Source organism: Thalassophryne amazonica, chromosome 16 (assembly GCF_902500255.1).
Source record: "Thalassophryne amazonica chromosome 16, fThaAma1.1, whole genome shotgun sequence".
NCBI lineage: Eukaryota > Metazoa > Chordata > Actinopteri > Batrachoidiformes > Batrachoididae > Thalassophryne > Thalassophryne amazonica.
In genome coordinates, this window is record NC_047118.1 from 90,304,839 (window position 1) to 90,332,428 (window position 27,590).

Consider the following 27,590-nt stretch of genomic DNA (forward strand, 5'->3'; position numbering starts at 1 on the left):
ATTTATACAGTGACAAAGTAATACAGCTGATTTTTATGCTTCTGACCTCAGCTATACAGTTGTATATAAAAGCTTGAGCCCCCCTGATGATTTCCATCATTTTCCTTTATAAATCATTGGTTGTTTGGATCAGTACGTTAAGTTAAATATATCATATAGCAGACAAACACACTAATATTTGAGAAGTGAAATGACGTTTATAGGATTTACAGAAAGTGTGCAATAATTCTTTAAACAAAATTAGGCAGGTGCATAAATTTGGGCACCCCAACAGAAAAAATCCTTCAATAATTAGTAGATCCTCCTTTTGCATAAATAACAGCCTCTAAATGCTTCCTATAGCTTCCAATGAGAGTCTGGATTCTGGGTGAAGGTATTTTGGACCATTCTTCTTTACAAAACATCTCAGGTTTGTTGGTTTCAGAGCATGGACAGCACACTTAAAATCACACCACAGATTTTCAATAATATTCAGGTCTGGGGACTGAGATGGCCATTCCAGAACATTGTACTTGTTCCTCTGCATAAATGCCTCAGTAGATTTTGAGCAGTGTTTAGGTTCATTATCTTGTTGAAAGATCCAGCCCCGGCGGAACTTCAACTTTGTCACTGATTCATGAACATTGTTCTCAAGAATCTGCTGATATTGACTGGAATCCACGTGACCCTCAACTTTAACAAGATTCCCAGTACCTGCACTGGCCACACAGCCCCACAGCATGATGGAACCACCTCCAAATTTTACTGTAGGTAGCAAGTGTTTTTGTTGGAATGCTGTGTTCTTTTTCAGCCATGCATACCGCCCCTTGTTATGTCCAAATAACTTAATTAATTTTATTTTCATCAGTCCACGGCACCTTATTCCAAAATGAAGCTGGCTTGTCCAAATGTGCTTTAGCATACCTCAAGCAACTCTGTTTGTGGGGTGTACACAGAAAAGGCTTCCTCTGCATTACAGCATCATATGGCATCTCTTTGTGCAAAGTGCGCTGTATAGTTGAATGATGCACAGAGACACTATCTGCAGCAAGATCATGTTGTAGGTCTTTTGAGCAGGTCTGTGGGTTCACTATGACTGTTCTCACCATCCTTCACTTCAGCTTATCTGAGATTTTTCTTGGCCTGCCACTTCGGGCCTTAACGAGTACTGTGCCTGTTGTCTTCCATTTCTTTTTTCTTCCACTTCCTCACAGTGGAAACTGACAGCTGAATTCTCTGAGATAGCTTTTTGTATCCTTCCCCTAAACCATGATGTTGAACAATCTTTGTTTTCAGGTCATTTGAGAGTTGTTTAGAGGCTCCTATGTTGACACTCATTAGAAGAGATGCAAAGAGGGGAAACATTTTCAAATGGCCACTTTAAATACCCTTTCTCATGATTGGATTCGCCTCTGTAAGGAGGTCAAGGGTCAATGAGCTTACCAAACCAATTTTGTGTTCCAATAATTAGTGCTACAGGAGCCAATAAGCTAAACCCAGATTTATGAATAAAAGCAACACATTTGCCTTGCTTTGTATCATGAGGGACTTGACTAAATGTGTATGCAGGTGGGCAGGCTTCCTATAAGGGGAGCACAATGGCAGGTTTCAGGCAGGTTTCACATAAACCAATCATATCATATAGAAATGCATTTGAGACACTCTTATCAGGCTCCACATGGACAACAGCATTAAACCCTTTGTATATTTTGCCTAAAACTCTCATGAATATATTCTCTGGCTTTATAGACATTGTTATTGTGTTTGTTTTATGTAAAAATGCCAGAAGAAGCTCAGGTTGCTTTTCCATTATTTTCAATTGGAATCATTACAATCGCTCCCTGTTTGCTCTTTAGAGTCCAGCTTATGCCAAACACTGTCTGTCGTCTTTGTTCCAGAGTAATATATATAAGATGTCTGAAATTCAGTTTGCGTTTATTAAATTCCACGCATCTTAAACGTTGCAGACACGGATTATTTGGAATATTTGTTTTGGCCAGTTTTCACGGTCTCTACTACCATCTACTGGCCAGTAGTGTTCATGGCAGTATGAGCATCTAGACAGCAGTAGATGGCAGTGTTCTATTTATTTTGACCCCGGTTATATCAGACAGATGTCTAATCACAACTTGAGTTTTTGGCTTTTTGCAAATGGCTTTTTTTAACAAATTAAAAAAAGGCATATTTTACAAAAGCACATTTACATGTGAACACCAACACACACACCTCACATTAACGTGTTGGTTTTTACATAGAATGGATGTCACCCAATCAGTGTTAGCGGAGGCTCATTTACCCATAATCCCTTTGGTATCTGTCTGTGTTTGTTGTTACAAAACTTCAGAATTAGTGCATTATTTAAAATGAAAAGATATGAGTTATATTTTAACTTTGTACAAATGACAGAATTGACATTAATGGAGTTATTCTAGCCGGATTAATTTAATTTATAAATCAAATCCATAAGTCAAAACTGCTATATTTTCCAAGACCTCTGCCTCACGGCGGCACTGTTATATCTTGTTAAGGAATAATGACTTGCTTTTTGTTTGTTTACAGTTAAGCTTACTTCCTCTCAACTGCTTCACTGCTGCAAAATATGTAGTAAACAAGAGCTTCCAGCAGTGGGCAAGGTGTACAAAGACAGAAGTGCTGACTCGTTGTTTGGATTTGTGGTCGCCTTTGATGCTACCAGAAGTGATTGTGGTGTTAAAACTCAAGATCAGCTTGTTATTAGTTACAAGTGTACTGGAGACAACACTGGAAGTTATTGGTTACCTGTTGCTTCTGATAATTTTTCGGTGGTTTCTCAGCTTAGCTTTATAAAAGAAAACTTTTCAGTTAGCTGATTAGCTGTTATCGAAGCTAACTTTTTGGTTAGCTGTGCCCACCACTGGTTTTTAGTGTGGACTTGACAGTCTCTACAGAATCTGAGGGTTTTATCTCTGTAGGGAGATCATTCCTCAAAATAAGTGCACGATAAGAGAAGGGTCTATGGCTCACAGACTTTTTATTCACCGTAGGGACACAAAGTAGTCCTGCACCCTGAGAACACAGAGCGCAAGCCAGTACGTAGGGTTCTTTGTGTTGTAATCCATGATGCACTTAATACCCTGTCGCATGCTGTGTGGATTGTTGGAAGAGAAGTGACCCTGGATCTTCTCAGCATATACAGCTTTGGCCCCCTTAATGCCTGCATGGAGTTCTCTTCTGGCAAGTCTGAGTTCTGACGTGTCACCAGACCTGAACGCCGTGTCCCTGGCTTTCAGGAGACCCCAGACTGCAATGTGCAGTCAGGGTTTCTGGTTCAGGTAGATCAGGGGTGGCCAAGTTCGGTCCTCGAGAGCCACATTCCTGACACTCTTAGTTGTCTCCCTGCTCCAACACACCTGAATCCAATGAAAGGCTCAATAAAAGTCTGCTAACGAGTCTCCAACACACCTGAATCCAATGAAAGGCTCATTAAAAGTCCGCTAACGAGTCTCCAACACACCTGAATCCAATGAAAGGCTCATTAAAAGTCTGCTAACGAGTCTTTCATTGGATTCAGGTGTGTTGGAGCAGGGATACAACTAAGAGTGTCAGGAATGTGGCTCTCGAGGACCGAACTTGGCCGCCCCTGAGGTAGATGGTCATGGTAATGTTATCAACACACTTGGAGATGAATCCAAGAAGAGCAGTTGTGTATTCCTCTAAGTCCATCTTTCCCTCATCTGTAGAAGCTTCTCTGAAAACCTGCCAATCTGTGCACTGAAAACAGTCCTGCAGTATGAGGGCAGTCTCACTGTGCCACACTATGACAGCCTACGGCGTTGGTCTGTTTTCTTCCAACAGAGGCCGGTAGGCAGGGACCAGCATGATGGGTATGTGGTTACAGAGGCTGAGGTGTGGGTGTGGGACAGATCTGTATGTGCCTCGTATGTTTGTGTAGCCATGGGTCAGTGTCTTATTTCCCTGTCAGTATGTGCTGGTAAAATCTAGGCAGAATGTCAGTCAGATTTATGTGGTTAAAGATCCCCAGCTACCATGTAAAAAGCCTCCAGGTGCTAAAACGTTCTGTGTTGCACTGATTCTTGATCTTTTGAAGGTATTTGACACCATGGATCACAGTCTCTTGTTAGAAATTCTTTACAAACATGGTGTCTCTACACATGCTGCAGACTATTTGGCAAGTAGGACGCAGTGTGTTCAGATGGCTAGTGTTAATTCCACCTTCCTTGACATCACAAAAGGTGTTCCTCAAGGCTCAGTTTTAAGACCTATTTTGTTCACAATTTATACTACTGACCTGTGTACAAACCTATCAAACACCTTCTATCATCTGTATGATGATGACACTGTAATATATTGCTGTTCAAGCTCAATGACACAGTCATCTAAATTTTTGCAGTGGTGTTTTTGCAGTTCCTGTTATGATTGGCAGCAAGAAATTAAAAAAGTCAAAGCCCCAGTATCCAAAACTACAATAATTTATTTACAACAAGAGGTTAGCAAATCACAAAATCGATGTCAGGAATGTCTTGAACAAAAATACAACTCATTACTCTGGGTAAGGGAATCCAAAAATGCAAAACAGCAGTAAGGAGAACATACAACAAAAATACAGTTTTAACATTTAACTCTAAGTGAGAGGAATCCAGGACATCGGAAGCAAGGAAAACTCAGGCAGACAATACAAAAAGTGCAAAAGTCTAAAACAGCTTCAATCCAAAGGAGGACAAAGTCAACCACACTGGTTACTTACGATTGGAATACTGGGTGACACAGGTGACGCATGATGCAGAAAACAAACAACAATGAATCCCCCCAACGACAAACACAAGAGTGTGAGCTTAAATACCCAGCTGAACTGATTAGACAAGAGTGTACTGATTAGACGGCAAACACGTGTGCTAACTAACAGGGAACACCAGGGGGCAACGGAGAGGAAGCTCTCACAATCAGGGAGACAGGAACATGGGATAATAAAACAAAACACAAGGGCGAGACAGATACTAGACTTCCACATAGAAAGAAATACAACACTTGAACTTAATTCATATCAAGAAACGACAAATGGTAAGTAACACCAACTAAGAGCTATAACATAATAACTAATAACCAAGAATTAACACAAAACTCCAAAAGGGAAACCAATAGCGCACTAGAACTTCAAACACACCATGAAATTATACCAAGAGAACAAAATACAAGAGATGAAGAGCAGGAGACAGGAGGAGAACTTCAGGAAGTACGGTGGTGGACTGGGAGAAGTAATAAAACTAAAACCAACATTAAACTCGGGAGAAAGTGCAACAGGAAGACAGAAGACTGACAGCACACAGCAGTGACTTTAGACAGAGACATGACAGGTGAGCACAGACAACGAGCAGACAGAGAAGCCAGCCTCCACGCAGGAGAGAGAGAGAGATGCTAAACATTCACAAACCAGAAGACAAGACAGGTGAGCACAGAAATGAAAAGACATGGGAACAAGGAACACGTGAACAATATACCGAACATAACCGACCGGAACAGGAACCTAACAGTTCCAAGTATTTGGGATTAAATATTGACACGGAGCTCTCTTTTAAAGTTCATCTTAAACACCTCATCTCCAAATTAAGGGTGAAGCTCAGCTTCCTTCATAGAAATAAGTAATGTTTTTCCTTAAGTGCTCGGAAGCTCCTGATAACTGTTACCTTCTTGCTCCTACTGGACTATGATGATGTTGTATATAGGTGTGCTTCAACCAGCTGTCTACAGTCCCTGACCCCGCTGTGTGCCCTGAGATTCATTAGCGCATTGAGGCAACTTTGTTGTGATTTGGCACTATACAAATACAATAAATTGAAACTAAATTCAAAATGGTTGTAGCCGCCTCACACCACTGTGAGTTGTACGCCCACGCTGGCATGCCCTCTTTGACTGTAAGGCGATATACACATTGGATGACTCTGGTTTAAAATACTCTTATTGGACTGATTCCAACTTATTTATTCAGTTTACTTCGGAGATCTGAAAGCTGTTACACTGCGCTCAAATGACAAGTTACATTTCCGTGTACCTCGTGTCTGCACTGAGGCAGGAAAGAAGGCTTTTAGTTTTTCTGCTCCCTCTCATTGGAATGTTCCCCAGTCTGAGTTGAAACTGTGGCCGACCGAATGGTCCCCCCTAAAAATCGGTCCGCCCTGTCTTCATCAGCCGTGGCTCATGGATTATCACCTCGTTTCTGCTTCAAGCTGCCTCCAGTCATCATCTGTCTCAGCGACAGATATCTGACGTTTTGTACAACAATCATTTCCACATAAATTCAGACGGGGGAAGCGATCACAGCGCCACAGCCAGATGAGCTGCTAGCTGCGTTCACTGTGCCTCCGTCATTTCAAAGCGTCAGCAGCGATTCACCAATTATCGCCTCGTTTCTGCTTCAAACTGACTTTAGAATGATTTAAGAGGTTTTAATTTGTCATCTGATGGTTAATGATCACATTATTCTCTTTGATCACTTTGGGTGTAGAGAGTCAGACTCAGACAAGCTGCTCTGGTCCCAAATGACAAATGTACAGTGAAGGCAGGGCGGACCCATTTTTAGGGGGGGGGACCATTCAGTCTGCGACACCGGGTTAACTTCTTTGAATGCCTTACGCTCGATTTTCAGAGATCGCAGCCAATTTCTTTTGCACAGTGCCGTGTTCTAAATTCTAACTTGTTTTATCCTATACACACTTACAATTTACTATGACTATGACACTTACAATTTACTATGACAATTTACAATTTTATGGTGACTGTATCTTATTTGTTATTAGCATTCTCTTGCTCATGTTAACCTGCACACTATGATGTGTGCTGCTGCCTTCCTTGGCCAGGTCACCCTTGTAAAAGAGGTTTCGATCTCAATGGGCTTTTTATGTGGTTAAATAACGGTTGTTGTTATGGAGCTGCCTGATGTTGTCGTGAAGCTCCTTTAGTTAGCATTAGTATCTTGATGTAAGCAACATTGATGAACACTGTTGAAAAGTCACGAGGCAGACCGGGTTTCTGGTTTTAGTTTGTTGCATCACAGGGGTTGTAAATTTGACTTGTTCAAGGATCTGATTCTCTGCCCTTCACATGCTGATGACAGCAGTTATGATCAGACTGAAGAATTTCAGCTGTGTCCTGTCTCGCACTATTACCACCACTGAACATTAAAACCTTCACTGGTTAGCAGCAGTGATAAATAGTTGTAGCAGTACCCATAGTTTGAGGTATTACTATTGTTAGAAATAGTGGTGGTGATACTCATAGTTGTATGAGTAATGTTGCGGTAGCAGCCAGTGGTGAAGATTAACCCACCTGCCATTCAGTTCACGCCACACATTCAGTTCATCAAAATCTCTTGTCCGGTAGGCAAAGAGGATAATCTCCTGCTCGCCTGTGAGCTCTGTAGCAACATTCATGCACAGCGTGAAAGCCTGAAGGCTCAGGGGTTTCTGAGGGATCATCTCAACATAACTGTTCCTGGTCTCTGTGGGGAATACCATGGTCTTGATGGTGATACCTCCTGAAAGATAAGAATGGGACAGTCCAATTAGAGATGGTTCAGGTCACGCCAACACCACAAACACATTCAGCTGCTTAAATAAGTCTCTTCTTAACAACCCCAGTCTGGATTCTGGTTTGCTTAAGAACTATAGACCCATTTCAAATTTATCCTGTTTGGAAAATGTTTAAAAACCATCTTCCTGCCTGTCTCTCTGAGGATCATCTTTCTGAGTCAGATTTTCAGGCTCATCAATCCACAAAGGCTACACTTACAATGGTGGTGAACAATTTGTTGATGGCTGTGGATTTGCTTGATTTGAGTGCAGCTTTTGATACAGTTGATCGCAGTATAGTGTTGGACAAAACCGAGAATTATTTCAATATGTCTTGACGGGTGTTTTCATGGCTGAGGTCATTTGTTAAGCCGACTGCAGTACATTTATTACATTCTCAACTATGAAATACGAGGTAACTGAGGGTTCTGTTCTGGGTTCACTGTTGTTCTGTCTTTATGTTGCACCTCTTGGTCAGATTACGCGGAGTCACAGAATAAAATTTCACTGCTCCGCTGATGAATATGTCTGTCTCTGTAGATAATGTCTCTCAAACTGCAAAACTGGAGGATCGCTTGGTTGCAGTGAAAAACCAGATGACTTCTGACTTCCTGCATTTGAACACAGATAAGACTGAGATGATACCTGTTGTCCCTGCCAGACTGTGACATCTTTATCATAAGTTAACATTGTGTCTGGGTGACTGTGTGATTCATCACAAATGTGATTTTTCATCCAACATTGTCATTTGATTGACACATTGAGCAGGTCATTAGGACGACCCATTTTCATTTGTGAAATATTCAGTGGAGGGCACAGATAACCAAAACATTAACTTCGATAACAGATAATCAGATCTTTGATAACGATAAAACGATAAACCACCCAAAAATGTATCAGAAGTTACAGATAACCGACAGCTGGCCCGGAACAACATCAGGGACGTGTGGAGATGCCTCAAGACCGCCTCCGGATTTGGGCAGGGTGCCAGCAGGACTGCAGGTGGAGATTCTCAGTTTGCAGAGGAGCTAAAAAGCTACTTTAACTGTTCTGGCTCCTCCACACCTACACCCCCTGCCTGCTTCCGGCTCTCCACACGTCTCCAGCAGCCAGCCCTCCAGTCCCTCTGACCCCCCACCTTCTTCACCCTGGTCACCTCCACTGCACCCCGGACTTTGTCCCTCCTCCCCCGGGACTGTATTCAGCACCAGCCCACCTCAGCTCCTCCCTCCCTCCCCCCTCACTGTAACTCTGACCAAGGTGAGAGACCAGCTCCTGCGGCTGAAGCAGAGGAAAGCAGCAGGACCTGATGGGATCTCCCCGAGGCTGCTGAGGACCTGTGCAGATGAGCTCTGTGAGGTCCTCAGCCACATCTTCAACAAGAGCCTCAGCCTGGGGGTGGTCCCCACCCTGTGGAAGACCTCCTGTGTGGTCCCGGTTCCCAAAACACCCCACGCCAAGGAACCAGCCCACTACAGACCAGTTGCCCTGACCTCCCACTTCATGAAGGCCATGGAACGGCTCCTCCGGTCTCCCCTCCACACCATGGTGAGCGACATTCTGGACCCACTGCAGTTCACCTACAGGCCCAACATCGGGGCATCATCTACCTACTGCAGTGAGTGCTCTCCCACCTGGAGACCAGTGGGAGCACTGTGAGAGTCATGTTCTTTGATTTCTCCAGCACTTTCAACACCATCAGACCGGCGCGGCTGCGGGGGAAGCTGGAGGATGCAGGTGTGGATGGGCATCTCACCGCCTGGACCATCGACTACCTCAATGACCGCCCACAGTACGTGCAGCTGCGCGGGTGTCATTCTGAGGTGGTAAGGTGCGGCACCAGGGCCCCCCAGGGCACCGTCCTCTCGCCTTTCCTCTTCACCCTCTACACCTTGGCCTTCACCTACAACACAGACAGCTGCCATCTCCAGAGGTTCTCTGATGACTCCGCCATTGTGGGTCGCGTGTCTGAGGGGAACGAGCTGGAGTACCTCTACTTGCTTGGCTTGCCTCTACTGGTGGTTGGCTCTCACTGCGGTATTGTATCACTTCCTGTTCCGGAGCACAGCGGTGTTTTTCTGTATCTGTTAGCTGTTTAATCTGCGCAGTTAGATTGATCTAGTTATCTAGATTACGATTTGTTTCCCAGTGTAATCTTTACGTGCCTTAACTAAAGCACTTCTTCTGCTGAATCACCTCTAAATTATTTACACATTATTCACTTTGCGTGTTTTTAGGAATCCGCTAGCTTAGCGTAGCTACTAGCTCTTAGCCGATTTAGCACGGCAGCTTCTCCTGTCTCTCCCGCACTTTTCTGCTCTGGGTGTGAAATGTTTAGTTATTCCTCGGCCTCCTTTAGCAGTAACGGTACTTGTAATAAGTGTAGCTTTTTCGTAGCTTTGGAGGCCAGGCTGGGCGAATTGGAGACTCGGCTCCGCACCGTGGAAAATTCTACAGCTAGCCAGGCCCCTGTAGTCGGTGCGGACCAAGGTAGCTTAGCCGCCGTTAGTTCCCCCCTGGCAGATCCCGAGCAGCCGGGAAAGCAGGCTGACTGGGTGACTGTGAGGAGGAAGCGTAGTCCTAAACAGAAGCCCCGTGTACACCGCCAACCCGTTCACATCTCTAACCGTTTTTCCCCACTCGACGACACACCCGCCGAGGATCAAACTCTGGTTATTGGCGACTCTGTTTTGAGAAATGTGAAGTTAGCGACACCAGCAACCATAGTCAATTGTCTTCCGGGGGCCAGAGCAGGCGACATCGAAGGACATTTGAAATTGCTGGCTAAGGCTAAGCGTAAATTTGGTAAGATTGTAATTCACGTCGGCAGTAATGACACCCGGTTACGCCAATCGGAGGTCACTAAAATTAACATTAAATCGGTGTGTAACTTTGCAAAAACAATGTCGGACTCTGTAGTTTTCTCTGGGCCCCTCCCCAATCGGACTGGGAGTGACATGTTTAGCCGCATGTTCTCCTTGAATTGCTGGCTGTCTGAGTGGTGTCCAAAAAATGAGGTGGGCTTCATAGATAATTGGCAAAGCTTCTGGGGAAAACCTGGTCTTGTTAGGAGAGACGGCATCCATCCCACTTTGGATGGAGCAGCTCTCATTTCTAGAAATCTGGCCAATTTTCTTAAATCCTCCAAACCGTGACTATCCAGGGTTGGGACCAGGAAGCAGAGTTGTAGTCTTACACACCTCTCTGCAGCTTCTCTCCCCCTGCCATCCCCTCATTACCCCATCCCCGTAGAGACGGTGCCTGCTCCCAGACTACCAATAACCAGCAAAAATCTATTTAAGCATAAAAATTCAAAAAGAAAAAATAATATAGCACCTTCAACTGCACCACAGACTAAAACAGTTAAATGTGGTCTATTAAACATTAGGTCTCTCTCTTCTAAGTCCCTGTTAGTAAATGATATAATAATTGATCAACATATTGATTTATTCTGCCCTACAGAAACCTGGTTACAGCAGGATGAATATGTTAGTTTAAATGAGTCAACACCCCCGAGTCACACTAACTGTCAGAATGCTCGTAGCACGGGCCGGGGCGGAGGATTAGCAGCAATCTTCCATTCCAGCTTATTAATTAATCAAAAACCCAGACAGAGCTTTAATTCATTTGAAAGCTTGTCTCTTAGTCTTGTCCATCCAAATTGGAAGTCCCAAAAACCAGTTTTATTTGTTATTATCTATCGTCCACCTGGTCGTTACTGTGAGTTTCTCTGTGAATTTTCAGACCTTTTGTCTGACTTAGTGCTTAGCTCAGATAAGACAATTATAGTGGGCGATTTTAACATCCACACAGATGCTGAGAATGACAGCCTCAACACTGCATTTAATCTATTATTAGACTCTATTGGCTTTGCTCAAAAAGTAACTGAGTCCACCCACCACTTTAATCATATCTTAGATCTTGTTCTGACTTATGGTATGGAAATAGAAGACTTAACAGTATTCCCTGAAAACTCCCTTCTGTCTGATCATTTCTTAATAACATTTACATTTACTCTGATGGACTACCCAGCAGTGGGGAATAAGTTTCATTACACTAGAAGTCTTTCAGAAAGCGCTGTAACTAGGTTTAAAGATATGATTCCTTCTTTATGTTCTCTAATGCCATATACCAACACAGTGCAGAGTAGCTACCTAAACTCTGTAAGGGAGATAGAGTATCTCGTCAATAGTTTTACATCCTCATTGAAGACAACTTTGGATGCTGTAGCTCCTCTGAAAAAGAGAGCTTTAAATCAGAAGTGTCTGACTCCGTGGTATAACTCACAAACTCGTAGCTTAAAGCAGATAACCCGTAAGTTGGAGAGGAAATGGCGTCTCACTAATTTAGATGATCTTCACTTAGCCTGGAAAAAGAGTCTGTTGCTCTATAAAAAAAAGCCCTCCGTAAAGCTAGGACATCTTTCTACTCATCACTAATTGAAGAAAATAAGAATAACCCCAGGTTTCTTTTCAGCACTGTAGCCAGGCTGACAAAGAGTCAGAGCTCTATTGAGCTGAGTGTTCCATTAACTTTAACTAGTAATGACTTCATGACTTTCTTTGCTAACAAAATTTTAACTATTAGAGAAAAAATTACTCATAACCATCCCAAAGACGTATCGTTATCTTTGGCTGCTTTCAGTGATGCCGGTATTTGGTTAGACTCTTTCTCTCCGATTGTTCTGTCTGAGTTATTTTCATTAGTTACTTCATCCAAACCATCAACATGTTTATTAGACCCCATTCCTACCAGGCTGCTCAAGGAAGCCCTACCATTATTTAATGCTTCGATCTTAAATATGATCAATCTATCTTTGTTAGTTGGCTATGTACCACAGGCTTTTAAGGTGGCAGTAATTAAACCATTACTTAAAAAGCCATCACTTGACCCAGCTATCTTAGCTAATTATAGGCCAATCTCCAACCTTACTTTTCTCTCAAAAATTCTTGAAAGGGTAGTTGTAAAACAGCTAACTGATCATCTGCAGAGGAATGGTCTATTTGAAGAGTTTCAGTCAGGTTTTAGAATTCATCATAGTACAGAAACAGCATTAGTGAAGGTTACAAATGATCTTCTTATGGCCTCGGACAGTGGACTCATCTCTGTGCTTGTTCTGTTAGACCTCAGTGCTGCTTTTGATACTGTTGACCATAAAATTTTATTACAGAGATTAGAGCATGCCATAGGTATTAAAGGCACTGCGCTGCGGTGGTTTGAATCATATTTGTCTAATAGATTACAATTTGTTCATGTAAATGGGGAATCTTCTTCACAGACTAAAGTTAATTATGGAGTTCCACAAGGTTCTGTGCTAGGACCAATTTTATTCACTTTATACATGCTTCCCTTAGGCAGTATTATTAGACGGTATTGCTTAAATTTTCATTGTTACGCAGATGATACCCAGCTTTATCTATCCATGAAGCCAGAGGACACACACCAATTAGCTAAACTGCAGGATTGTCTTACAGACATAAAGACATGGATGACCTCTAATTTCCTGCTTTTAAACTCAGATAAAACTGAAGTTATTGTACTTGGCCCCACAAATCTTAGAAACATGGTGTCTAACCAGATCCTTACTCTGGATGGCATTACCCTGACCTCTAGTACTACTATGAGAAATCTTGGAGTCATTTTTGATCAGGATATGTCATTCAAAGCGCATATTAAACAAATATGTAGGACTGCTTTTTTGCATTTACGCAATATCTCTAAAATCAGAAAGGTCTTGTCTCAGAGTGATGCTGAAAAACTAATTCATGCATTTATTTCCTCTAGGCTGGACTATTGTAATTCATTATTATCAGGTTGTCCTAAAAGTTCCCTAAAAAGCCTTCAGTTAATTCAAAATGCTGCAGCTAGAGTACTGACGGGGACTAGAAGGAGAGAGCATATCTCACCCATATTGGCCTCTCTTCATTGGCTTCCTGTTAATTCTAGAATAGAATTTAAAATTCTTCTTCTTACTTATAAGGTTTTGAATAATCAGGTCCCATCTTATCTTAGGGACCTCGTAGTACCATATCACCCCAATAGAGCGCTTCGCTCTCAGACTGCAGGCTTACTTGTAGTTCCTAGGGTTTGTAAGAGTAGAATGGGAGGCAGAGCCTTCAGCTTTCAGGCTCCTCTCCTGTGGAACCAGCTCCCAATTCAGATCAGGGAGACAGACACCCTCTCTACTTTTAAGATTAGGCTTAAAACTTTCCTTTTTGCTAAAGCTTATAGTTAGGGCTGGATCAGGTGACCCTGAACCATCCCTTAGTTATGCTGCTATAGACGTAGACTGCTGGGGGGTTCCCATGATGTACTGTTTCTTTCTCTTTTTGCTCTGTATGCACCACTCTGCATTTAATCATTAGTGATCGATCTCTGCTCCCCTCCACAGCATGTCTTTTTCCTGGTTCTCTCCCTCAGCCCCAACTAGTCCCAGCAGAAGACTGCCCCTCCCTGAGCCTGGTTCTGCTGGAGGTTTCTTCCTGTTAAAAGGGAGTTTTTCCTTCCCACTGTAGCCAAGTGCTTGCTCACAGGGGGTCGTTTTGACCGTTGGGGTTTTACATAATTATTGTATGGCCTTGCCTTACAATATAAAGCGCCTTGGGGCAACTGTTTGTTGTGATTTAGCGCTATATAAAAAAATTGATTGAATTGATTGATTGAGTACCGGTCAGTCATCACAGACTTCATGGACTGGTGTGAGCGCAACCATTTGTATCTCAACACCAGAGTTGCCTCCACCTCCTGAGGAGACTGAGATCCTTTGGAGTGAGCAGGCCTCTGCTTAAGACCTTCTATGACTGTGTTGTAGCCTCAGCTCTCCTCTATGCTGTCGTCTGTTGGGCCCCTGGCAGCACAGAGTGGGAGAGAAAGAGACTGAATAAGCTGGTCAGGAAGTCCATCTCTGTCCTGGGCTGTCCTCTGGACTCTCTAGAGGAGGTGGCTGAGAGGAGGGTGTTAGCCAAGTTCAAATCCATCATGGACAACTCCTCTCACCCTCTGCACCGGACTGTGGTGGAGCTGAACAGCTCGTTCAGTGACAGACTGAGGCACCCTCAGTGCAAGAAGGAGTGATGTGTATGTATGTGGAGAGAGAGAGAATGTGCGCTCATTTTATTATATTGTGAGCACATTTTATTATATTGTGCGCACGTTTTATGATGTTGTGCGCATGTTTTAAGCATCGTTTGAGTAAAACAAGGGCATGATCTACTTAAACATGGCCACAATTTGTAAAACATGCACTCAATATTGTCTTGACACATAAATGTGGGCTATTAGCAAACAAGCCAGGAGACAGTCTAATACATTTCCCTATTAGAAATGGATTTGGTCAGAGTGTATCATCATGGTTTGGGCGCACAAGGACATATAGAGAACAGCTGTCCAGCATGACATCATCTGGAGTTTAAGCACATTACAAAGGATGCTGAGGGCAAAGCGTCTTCCCGTCATGAGGATGACAATTTAGGTCATATTATGAAATTCATTTTGAACAAAAGGAAAACGTGCACACGTTTTATTAATTCGAGGGCTCGATTAAAGGAAATCGTCCACACGAATTATCACGGCCAGGAAAACATGTGCACGTTTTATTAATTTGAGAACACATTTTATTAATTCTTGGGCTCAATTAAAGGAAAACGTGTGCACAAATTATCATGGCCAGAAGAAATATCACTTTAAGTGACTTCTCCTAGGTTCCATACTCCCATCGAGAATTTTTGTAAATTAAGTTTTAAAAAAAAAAGCTTCTGTTTATGTTTTGCTTCTGGAAACATGATTCCGACGTGTGGTTTTTGAATGTACAATGTGTGTGAGAACATAAATCATGCGCTCTGAACTTTTACACCGTGCGGTTCTGTGGTACAGAGATTGAAACTATATGAGCCCAGCTTCAGGGCCAATACTGCCATGAACACTACTGGCCAGTATATGGCAGTAGAGACCTTGAAAACGTGCCAAAACAAAATTCCAGACAATCCGTGTCTTCTACATTTAAGATGCGTGGAATTTAATACACGCAGACACAATAACAACACCTATAAACTCAGAGAATATATTTACGAGAGTTTTAGGTACTAGAGTTTAATGCTGTCCGTGGAGCCTGATCAGAGTGTTTCAAATGCATTTCTCATGTTATGAACGTACTGAGATTACCCTATCCTACCCATAATGCACTGCTGGGCACAGCATATGTCCACATTAAAACCTTAAAAATTAGTGAATTACTTTAAAACTAAAACATATATCTGATATTTTCACTTTATAAAACTTCAGATATGACATCAATTTAAATAACTTGTCCAAAATTAGTTTGGTTAAAAGTTGAACCATAAGTTAAAAATGTATGCCTCTGGATGACTTGGGTGATATTGCTCTTGTATTAGTATGGGGTTAAAAGAAATTAGCTTTTTGGGGGGGACCAGTTCTCCTTTGCCTGAAGAGGATAGAGCGGTTTCTTCTAAGAGCAGCTCTTCTCTGTTTTGCAGAGGGTAGAACTACACATCAGCTATGAAACATTTAACAGGTAGGTGCTCAATTGATTTTAAATTTTATAAATATTTGTAGCTGTTGAGCTTTATTTACCACGTTATCAGTCTAAAAATTATCGGACGTGATGATCCCGCTTTTTTTAGATACATGGCACACGCTCACCCTCCGATGAGTGTGTTTGTGTACTAAACCAGCTCTCCGTCTCTGGGGTCTGACCTTCGTGTCTCCACGGGTATTACCCGGCAGGGCTGCACAAAGGCTGTTCAAGCTGGTGGCGAGGAGATTCGTCTAGCCGCTCACTGCCTCCATCCGGACGTCCACCCCGCTGACGCTGATCTCGCACCCCGGTCGAATAGCCTTCTCTGGAACCAGGATACGAACCGGCCACACCCGTTAACGGCAGCTCTCCTCTTATGGATCAGGGCTCTTGGAATGTTGCTAGATTTTGAATTTAGTGACTCGTACAGCGAGTCCCCAGGATGTGTTATTTTCATTAAAAAACCAGACTAACCTTTTAGAGCACTTTTTGATGTTGTACACCCAATAAACTTTAACTTTTACTCCTTAAGAAGCATCAATAATCCAATGTCCGAGCCTTGACACTTTAACTGCATGCTTGGAAATTTATTGCAGGTTTTGCAAGTGCCGACAACATAATCAAAATAGGTTATATGATGATAATTTCACAACAGTAATTCAAGTATAATTAGAATAATGATTGGCAGAGATTTTTTGTTTTTGATTCAATTATACTGTCTGATCTTACTTTGACTGGGACTGGATTGACTTCTTAACAATTTTTTCTAGGAGTGAGGGAAGGAGGTTTTTGAGGTTAAAGTCCCCAGCTCGATGAACTTGATTTCCTCTTCATCAGCTATTAGTCGTTAGCTGACCACGATCCTTGTGTGATGTTGAAATCCTTCAGGAAGTTAATCCACATAAGAGTTTATTCCTTCTTCAATCAACCAAAAGTTGATCTAATCCATTCTGGTATGCTGTGATGTTCCTTGAGAGAGAAAACGTTGAACATTCCCCACTCAGACTTAAGGCCAGTGGTTACTCTTCCGTTGCTCTGCTACTCCGTGACTGGACGGCCTGAGTGGAAGTTGAAAACTCTCTCAGATGATCTTTTATGGCTCCAATCCTCTCATTCCACGATTCCAATTGCTGTTCACAAGATGGTCAAGTCTTGTGATCTCCTTGTAGCAGGGGAGAAGTGGCAACAGCACCTCTCCCTGGAAGAATAACCCCGTTTTCTGGTGTTTCACAGTTTATATATGTGCTTGACTCTTGTTGTCTTCAGATGATCTTGGTTACCATGGGGACGCTGGTGACTCAAAACCTCCTCCCTTCTCCTTCGCTTACTGGAAGTCATCTGCGGCCCCTTGCCAGTAACTTATCTCTCAAGTTCCTCTTTTCTGTTAACACTTCAGCTTTTCTGAGAATTCATTCTTCTAAATCATTTCTTTAGAATCACATCAATCATATTCAATCATTTCATTACAACTCTCTTTCACATAAAAACAATTCATATGATCATATACAAACATTTTCATTCCTTATTATTCATTTCATATTTTACCAACATCTTAATCATTTGATCAGTTGTTTATCATCAGCTTTTCTTGCCTTGCTTGAAACATCATCTTCACTTCCTCTTTTCCTCTGACTCTGCACTCTTTATGAAAAACAACTCATATAATCATTCATTTCACTTATTTGTAACATACTTTTTCTAATACTTTTTCTAATCAACTCTTAATTTTAACACATTAATACTTCATTTAATCATACTTGTCATGTTAGAATCATTCTTAGACACATTCCATCGTCTTCACCACTGAGTTCATTCCATGGGCCTCCCCATTTGTAATGGAAAAGTCCGGTATGACCTCACTTACTCCTGTAAGGTACCAAACACTGTGCAGTTTAATCCAACAGCATGTATATTAATCCCATGGCACGTATTATATTCCAAGATGAAAACAAGCTGAAAGCAAGCTTAAAGTCATCTTTCCTGACACCCCCTCCATGACTTGAAGCTCTGCCGATCTCTCTATACTTCCATAAAAACATCCTCGTCCTCGTCGACAGGATGAAGGGTGAGCACTTCTTTTTCATCCACCATCGGAGACAGAACAGGAGGAGCTGGAGTTGAACGACACTCATCCAGCACCACGTACTCCTCTCCGCCCACCTGTAGATTGCTGTCGCCGTCAGAAGGCTGCTCGTCCAGTAGTGGTGATTGTGATGGTAATCCCAATGGAGACGGAGTTGCCTCATATTCCTGAGATGATACTCCGTCAGGGAACGATGGTGCGCATGGTGAAGTGGGGGTGACGGGTGTATAACACGATGTAACTGGTGTAGATGCCGCGGTGATGTATCCTTCGGTTGAGGTGAAGCTTCAGCGTGAATATCCTCAGGCTCGGGCTGTTGAAGGTGTTCATCCAGGAACACCTGCGTGAGGGCCTCAAAACACCAGTTCATATCCTCGGTTTGCACTCCAACCTCTGCAGTGCGCTGTGGAGATGAACGTGGAACTGGTGGTAATGAAGGACCAATAGCCACGATCCGGCCATCGGCAAGATGAGCTGTGGAGAATCTTATTCGCGTAGGGTACATCCACATTTTGGTAAACACAGGGCAATACATATATCCCTCTGGAGACACTACAGTGTCAGCTCGTATTTGAGCAACCAAAAGGGAATGCCAAATCATGTTTGCCTCGACCTCAATTTTTAGGTATGTAGTATCCTTCCGTCCCACTATTCCCCATGCCACTTGAACAGAGAAGTTGTTGCCATAACACGTCGGGCACCACAGAGTCGGTGTTATCTCCCAGAAGTAGAGCGCTTGTTCCAGGGTGGCTTGACAATGAATACATCTTATATCCCCCTATAGTGTAAGAGGAAACATTAGTCTTTTAACTATTATATTGCAAGCAAGCAAACGTGTTCGTCGGGATTATTCAGATGCACGCCAGAGCCGCCTCATGATCACCGTAGGAGAGTGGGACTGTGATGACGTTACCATTCCCGCTGTAGCTGAAGAAGCTGCACGCGGGAAGCAAGCATCATAGGTCGTAAACCATAACAGCAGGAGTAGTTGACTAACCATGGACAGCCAGTATAAAGCTGATAATATTCCCCATCCTAAGGCCCAAATTATAAGTCCAAGTTTGTAGAGCCAGGGTTTCTTGCGTTGTACGGCTCCAGTTAATGTAGCTATGTACGCCAATAGGGTCAGAGCCATCACAGCTTTGCACACAATGTCAGCTATCACTGCCGGGGCGTAAAAGATTGCTGTCATATCTATCACCATCCAAATTGTAATTGATGTGTACTGCCATATTCCCCAACAGTCAAACTGGAGAGTAAAGCGACCGAGGATGTGAGTGATGAATAAAGACAACCCTAGGTCACTCTGACTGTAGTGCAGATTGATGATCGCCAATCTGACACATCCATGTAGTAGCGTTACTATTCGCAGTGGTTGTCGTAAGTCCCAACGGCCGACACAGCAGTATAGCAGCCATATTAACAGTAGTGCAATAAACTCCACTCTACTCACTTTGAAGATGGTGTCAGTTATGCCGCCAGTATTGTTGGACATTGTGCTCTCTTATTCTTTTTACTTATCTCCTTAAGTTTGTACGCTGTTATGTAGATGCTTCTTCTTCCTTCACTCCCCCAAGTCAGAATGAACAGGGCGTGTCTCGGCGTCAGGCTTTGTAGGCTTCATCGCTCCTCCCCTAACGGAGGAGGGGCTCCATATCACTGCGTTGTGTGCTCCTCCCACACAAGCGCAGGGTGGCTGCGAAACTTCCTTTTAACAAAACATATCCAATCACTGCAGCAATAATAAGTCCTATTATGATTAACAGATAGGGCCAAAGATATCCAAACAAATGTCCAATCCAACCAGTCACCACTTCGAGACCTTCTTTAATGACTTCTCCGGTCTCTGCAGCGAAAGTGGTGATGATTCCTCCAGCTATTATTTGCGTTCTTTCCCACCAAGAACATTCATGCCGACCTCTTCCTTTTCCACAGCTCAACCAATGTTCTGCAGGTGATTCACATGTACCATTATTGTAAATCCGATTGGGTCCCAACCATTCGTAACCGACAATTTCTTGTCCTTCGCATAGACTTTTCTTGAGGGCATATCCTTCCTCAAGCATTATCAAAGCATCACCAACAAATGGCACTATGTGGCCTAGGACCTGCTTCCTTTTCGACATTCCATGTCCCAGGACAGCCTTGGCACATCCAACGTTGGGTGGAAAAGCTCTTATCCATTCGCCTGCACTGTTCTTCTCCCAAACTGTTTGATGGCCGTAAGTGTCATACTCGCCGTCATAGTAAGCCTCACAGTACTCTTCCCAGCCAGGAACATTTCTACAATTTTGCCGGGCAAGGCTTATCGTGCATGTGGTATTAAGTCTATTACAAATCATTTTCCAGGGCCATGGCGTAACATAAGGGTTTGGTCTCCAGAGTACACTGGACCAAGTAGCTCTGTTTCTGGAGTAGACCGTGGCGATGTATTGATATTTAACCCAATAATTATTACTTTGATCCAAACAGGGGAATACCCAATCTTCAACTTCATATTTCTCCATTCCCCACCAGGTGACGTCCTTACTACGCCTAACTCCTTCCTGCCATGCTTGAAGGGTCCCTTTAATGGTTGGAATCTGTAACAACTTTGTACAGTTATATACCCATCTTAGCCAATTCCCTGTCTTAATTTGGTCTATTGGACATTGGAGGGATTTACCAGAACCTTCAGCCAAATTATTATGGTATTCTGTCTCATGTAAGCTTCCATAGATTTTATTCGCCACGCATTGATCAATTTTGATCAATTTTGCTAAAATCTTCCCGAGGTACTGACCTTAGCTCATCAGGCTTTGGTAGTTTTTGCACATAGAATTTTGCTTTATGTGGACCCCGCAAACTATGCCCAGTCCAAATGTATCCCCTTGGAAAATTCCCCTCAAAATGTATCAGTGGAACGCTCCAGACCCACGGAAAAGTGTCGTTAAGCCATTCATCATGTTTTGCCTCATGTTTTTGTTTCCAAGTAATCCTGTCTAACAAAATCGGTGACTGGTGCAAGCACCATGTAATTTTGAGATTTACATCCAATAGGTCGATTCCAATGACATCTATCTAATTTTGCTACTTTTTCTTTTACACAATAATCATGAATCTTCTTCCATCTATTTTTAGCCGCGTTATCAATACTTTTAACTTTTGGTTCTAATACTCGCTGGGTATCTTGTGTTGGCGATGTAGGGAATGGTTAGTTTTTCCCTGTGTTGGTGATATCTTTGTGGATCCCACCAATGCTGCTGGTGAGATGGTGGTTGGTTTGGAATATGGTATCCCTGCTCCCATGTCGGTAGCATTGTTCAACGGAGGGACTATTGTAGATGTAGTATCCACTTTCGGCACTCTGCTGCGGGTGTTGTCACAGGTGAGGTTATAATTACCCCAATGTTTCCAGGTAGGCATTATCATTCTGCAAACATCATGTCTTGGTGATGCTGGAAAAACAGCTTCTTTCTCCCAATATCCTGCTCGATAGCCCAGCAGTACTCTGCAGGTTCAGGTCTTATCCAAGTACAGCCTACTTCTCTTCGCTCTCTTTGTTTTAACCGTAAGATGGTTGCCACGATAATCTCTTGCTCCCTCACTTGTAGGTTTTGAAGGATGTCTGCTCCGGTGGTCAGGTTGTGATTGGTGGTGACGGTTGGAAACTCCCCACTGTCGTTCAAATATTGCAGTCACTTAGTCTTTTGCATGTGCTGGGTTAGGTTCTTCATCTTTGCCCATTTCTCTGTAGAATTCTGGTCCCATATCATGTAGATGTTTCTTGATTCAACTCCCCAACATGTCTGTTGGAAAGTTTTAGTTGTTGCGTACTGGACCCTGATATGGGTTAAGGTCCAGGGCGTTCTACCATAGTGGTACAGGATAGCTAGAAGTACAGCAATGCCGACTAATAATGTTATAAGTCTGGCCATCCAACTCCAACATTGGAGGCACTTTTTCTTCCACGGCTGACTTTGTTGCTGCTGCTTTATTCCAACATTTTCATAGTAGAATTCACTCGGTACTGGTGGCAGCGGCTCCATCTTTTGGGGTTGTTGCAGTAGTGGCATTTCTATGCCAAATTCTCCTTCTCTTGGCCTTTCATTGGTTCTTTGAGGTTGTGTGGTGATCACGCTGTCTTCCCGTGGTTCTCCCATCTCGAAGATAGATGATCTTAGGTGCTGTTGTTTGTCTGGTGCTCCCAACAGAGACATTTGATGCTCGTTGCTGAAGAAGGGTGATTAACAAGGGAGATGGCCATGGGAGTCTAATATCTAGTCCTCGCCACGCCCATTTCCAAGTGACGACTGTCACCTCCTTCATTTCAGGCGGTGGTCCCTGGGGTGTGTAGAAACACAGGATTCAATTCTCTACGTAGGTGCAAGATATCCTCATAGGCGTCCCAATATGCCGCTCCACTGTAGACATACTGCGCCATCACAGAGTACAGAGGAGTCAATCTCCGGAATAGTCCTCTTCCCGACTTTATGCCAAGTTGTATCAGTATAGCCTTTGCAGGTTGCCAAAGCCCCACTAGTACTCTGGTTCACCATCCACTTCTAATAGGCGGAACACTTCCGCCTTTTTCGATGTCAAGGTACTGTACTGTCATACATATTGGCAAAGTTTGGTTCTCAATCACGCAATCATGCCTCTTGTAGTTGAAGTCTTTTAAACATATAGGGACTACTGGTCCAGATCTGGAAAGATCCAAGCCAAATATCCACATACATTCCCTGTAATGGATCAACATAATTAGGTCCCCATCTTATTTTAAATCTGTAGCCCCTTCTCTGTACATACACTATGTTCAAGATGCAGGGATATGAGTCTGGACACCGGGGAATTGGGTAAAACTTCCATCCGACCCCAGGGCAATTCCAGTGTTGGCCAACTTTGTTCACGATAGCTTCCAGAGGAGTGTATATTCCAGGCTCTGCAAGATCAGCAGCTCTTTTATATGAGTCATTATCTACAAAGTATCCTCCTGTTCCCAGCAACCATCCTTTTTCTTTGTAATCCTTTTGTGGCCAGCTTAAACATATTTTCTTGTAGGGTAATTCCAAGTATGGGGTAAGTCCTCCAGGCCCGGATCGTAGACTATTTACATTATTTTCATCCAGTTTGAAGGTCCGCAGCATGATTCAGAGTGAGTTATCACTCCGCCATCGGTCTCCTCTTTCTGCCAAGATGCACCACCATAGGGAATAGTCGTTGTCTCTTAGAGAGATGAGTAAAGATGGGAGATGGGTGCTTAAGTTCTGAATCCATTCCTTTCCACGCCCACTTCCACATCGTAACAATCATTCTGTCAGGTTTAGGGAGGGGTCCCTCAGGGATCCTTTGTACTTGATGTGGGGGTACATAGTCCCATAGATCTTGCCAATGCTGCCAAAACTGGTGTCCAGAATACCTGGTTTGTGATAGGGCTAGATAAAGGGGAACTATAGGCTTGTCTTCTTGATCCTTGGGCTCAATTTGAAGCTGAATTTTCCTTGCTTGACTACAGTTCCAGACTCCTCTTCTATACAGGTAGAAGAAGTCTTGATTTACAAAAATTGGTGGTATGGTTGGGGGTAGGCAGGTCATACAGGCCAGGGGTTGATCAATAACTCTCAAATTTAATGTCTGGTTAGCTAATACGGGATATCTTGGATCTTGCAGTCGTCTGTTCAATTGACGTCGCATGTTGGGGCTTGTCGTCCAGATCAAGCACTGGTTAAGGTATATTTCAACATAGACTCCTTGGAGTGGCTCAACGTAATTAATCCCCCATCTCAATGTGAATCTCAGGTCTTTGAGTTGTAGGTAAATCACATTTAATATCCAAGGATAGGTGTCTGGACATCTTGGAACCGATTGGGGTATTCTTCGGCGTCCTTTCATGTACCAATGCTGCAGACTTGCATCAGTCAGCACTCGTTCAGCAAGTAATTTTTGTCCTGTTGTCTCTGTTAAGTCGGCATCTCTTTTATATTCATAATTTGAGACATAATATCCTTTAGATGCTAGTTCCCAGTCTTCTTCTTCAAAATCTTTTTCTGGCCAATTTAAGTATAGTTTCTCAGCACCAAGGCCACCTTGTATATAGGGTCCAAGTCTTCCTCGATTATTAATAATGGGTACTCTATTTACATTTGGTCCTTGCGACATTTTGCAAACAGCCACTTCTTTTTACTTCTTCCTTGTCCCATGGAAAATGGAGGGAAACATCCAACGACTCCGAGGCTTTCCTGATTTTTCCTCACCTTGAGTCGGTTGGTGTAACGACTGCTGCTGTTCCTCCAGAAGGTCAACGTGTGCTCCGACAGAATAAACCCCCACATAGGGGACCAACACCATCAGCACTATGAGCCGCACCTTAATTGTTTGGTCCGGCCTACTAGGAGTGTCCGCTCTGCTAACCACTCCCCCCATAGATTGTATCCTCCTCTTTCTCACCCATTCTTCGGGTGTCACATGGTACTCGGCTGACTTCTTCTTCGGTTTTGCTGCTTTATTTCCCCAGGCGTCTAGTCCAGTGGTAAAATAATACAGGAGGGTTTCTCTACCCCCTTTTTCTTGTGGCACCTCTTCTGCATCTTCCAGTGGAATTTCTGGGTTTTTTAGAACTTCTTCTATCAATTTGGCCCAATTTGTCAGTTCCCAAGAGCCAATCCATCCTTCTTCTTAGGCTTTTTGCTGTTGATCATCGGTCAGTCCTCACATCATGTCTGTATATCCGGGTCGCTCAGGATCTCTATACACTCTGAACACCAGTGGAATTTGCACTGTGTCTATTGGAGGGTCATAAGTTTGCCCATACTCTGAACCATGGGACCAACTTTGATGTATAGCTTCATGTAACAAAGACGGCTTTCGCTCACCACCTCCTGCAGCTTGGTCACTTCCTCCTGCTCTAGTTGTGTCCAACATCAAATAGACACTTGGTGCCGTTGGACTCACATCACCGCTGCCTTGATTCCCTTCAGCTTGATCAAGTGCAACTGTTGCTGCAGGATTAGCCCAACAGGCTTCATCGGTGTGAAAGGTCCTCAGGGGGTCTAAGAACCTTCTCACTTGCCATCCGTCTGCCCTTGCCACATACAGTAGTCTTCCCATATGAGTTCTTGCTTTACACACCAGGCAATACTCGATCTCACGTCCATTCCAATAGCATGAACACACCTGCATATCCACATTGTCTCCACGTATGTCCCACTGGGTGTAAAAGACCATTCTTGGCAACTGGGTTAGTCGGCATACCCCACATACAAGTGCATTCAAAACCTTCACCGGCTTGTGAAGTAATTGCTTGAACTCATTTTTTGCCCCATTTGGAATTGGGGGTTTTCCAACCCCAGGTCCCGACCATTGGACCGTCAGCGGTACTTCTTCGCGGCAAATCACACAGTGATTCTCAACTTTTTTCCATTGTAATAACTCCTTTTCATTAGATAAAAACCCTTTCTTTGCATGATATAGTATCCTCAGGGCTCTGCCTGCCCAGAGGTCAGTTCTTGTTCTTCTTAAGGCAACCACCCCATTGACAGTGGCCATTCTGACGAAGGGTGGAAAATCTTGGGTGTTTTTGGCCATGTTTAGCTCCTGATTTCGTCTAGTTAGGAGTTGGCTTCAGCTACTCCACTCCTTGGATTCCCTTCTTCTTCAACTCTACTGTCTTGCTGTCCAGTATCTTCACTACTGTATCTGTGGTCTCATACTTAGGTTTAACAGCAGTTTTGGTTAGGTGATCTCGAGCTCTCACCCACACCTTCTGCCCAACCTTAAATGGGATCTTTGGTTCTGGTTCTCTGTCCCTTTTAGTCTGACTCCGCCCCACTTCCGGTGTTGAAAATGGGCGTTGGTTCAGTTCTTGTGAAGGGGTGGGCCTGCCGGTCATTCAGGGCCTGCCGGTCATTCAGGGCCTGTCCAATTTCCAGGGCCTTAGTACTCCATTCCTTCGCGTTAGCATTTTTCCCAATCCAGTTTTTCACCAGTCCAATAGCCCTTTCCACAACTCCATTTGCTTGAGGAGTGTATGGGGGCGAGTAAATTCTCATTACTCCATTTTTCTGGCACCACTGGTCGACCTGAGCATTACGGAAATGTGTCCCATTATCCGTTCTCAGCTCCCTAGGTATCCCCAGATTTGAACACACTTGATCCAACATGCTGATCACACTGCTGCCGTTGGCTTTTCTCACAGGCTTAACAGTCACATAGCCCGACATAGAGTCCACAAGCACCAACAGATACTTTTCTCCTTTCTTACCGGTCACCCCCATGGGCCCGGCAACATCCATGCATACTGATCCCCATGGAACAGTACTCTTTATGGTGAAACCGTCCACCCTTTGTCCTCGTCGTCCTGCATTGTATCGACCACATACTTCACAGTCTTTGAGAACTCGGCAGACTTGGTTTCTCGGAATCCAAAGTTGCAGTTTCTCCAGCTCCTTCCGTGCGGGAATGGTGCCTGCATGGCCAAGCACTTCATGTACGGCCAGCACCACTTCTTTCACGGACTCTTTTGGAACTACCCTTCCCTTGGGTGTCTGTTCCCACTTCTCGATCCCGACAACGACGACTTTTCTCAGCTGCACATAGCGGTCCACTTCTTCGTTCCCGCTCCAATGTGCTCCTTCTTTTACATGGGCCTTCTGATGTACCACATCTAAGTCCATTGTTAGCCTCAACTCGGCTATTTTCCTCCACAAATCCATATGAGCTACAGGCTTCCCCTTAGCTCCCTCGAATCCATTTTCTTCCCAAATGGATAAGTCCTCTTTCATGGCTTGTGCACAGTAATGACTGTCTGTAACCACTTTAGCCCTTTTTACTCTCCTCTTGTTTAACTCCAGGAGTCCTTCCAGTATTGCTGTAACTTCTCCGGCTTGGGCACTCCCTGGCGTTTGACCTTTTTGACGATATTTCTCCTTATCTTGATACTTCAGAATATAGCCCCAATAAGCTATATTGTCTGTACCCTTCTTCGACCCATCAGTGTACATAGTCCAGTCGTATGGCTCCATAGGGAGTTGCCTCTCCTTAGGTAACTTTTTGTCGCCGACTGTTTTGGCCCAATTTCCAGGTCAGGGTCTAGCAGGATGTCCTCCCACCTTCCCCATCTGGCATTTGTGGCTTTAGTACTCTCAATAGTTCCTTTCCTTAGGAACCGGTGGACTTGGCTTTGAGTGATAACTTTTATTCCCTGACCTTGTGCAAGTTCTTTCAATGCACTCCAATATCTAGCCAGGACTGCCAGTTCTTTTTCTTCCGGTGGATATTTTCTCTCAATTGAAGACAGAGTATAGCTCCACAATGTTACCATACCCCCTCCTTCGTTGCTCACTTTTACCACCGAATCCTCTTCTTCACAGCTTATTTCGGCTAGCAGACGAGTAGTCAGACTACGCGGCTCCAGCCTAACTGCGTCTTGAATGGCTTTCTTTAGCTTTTCCAAGCA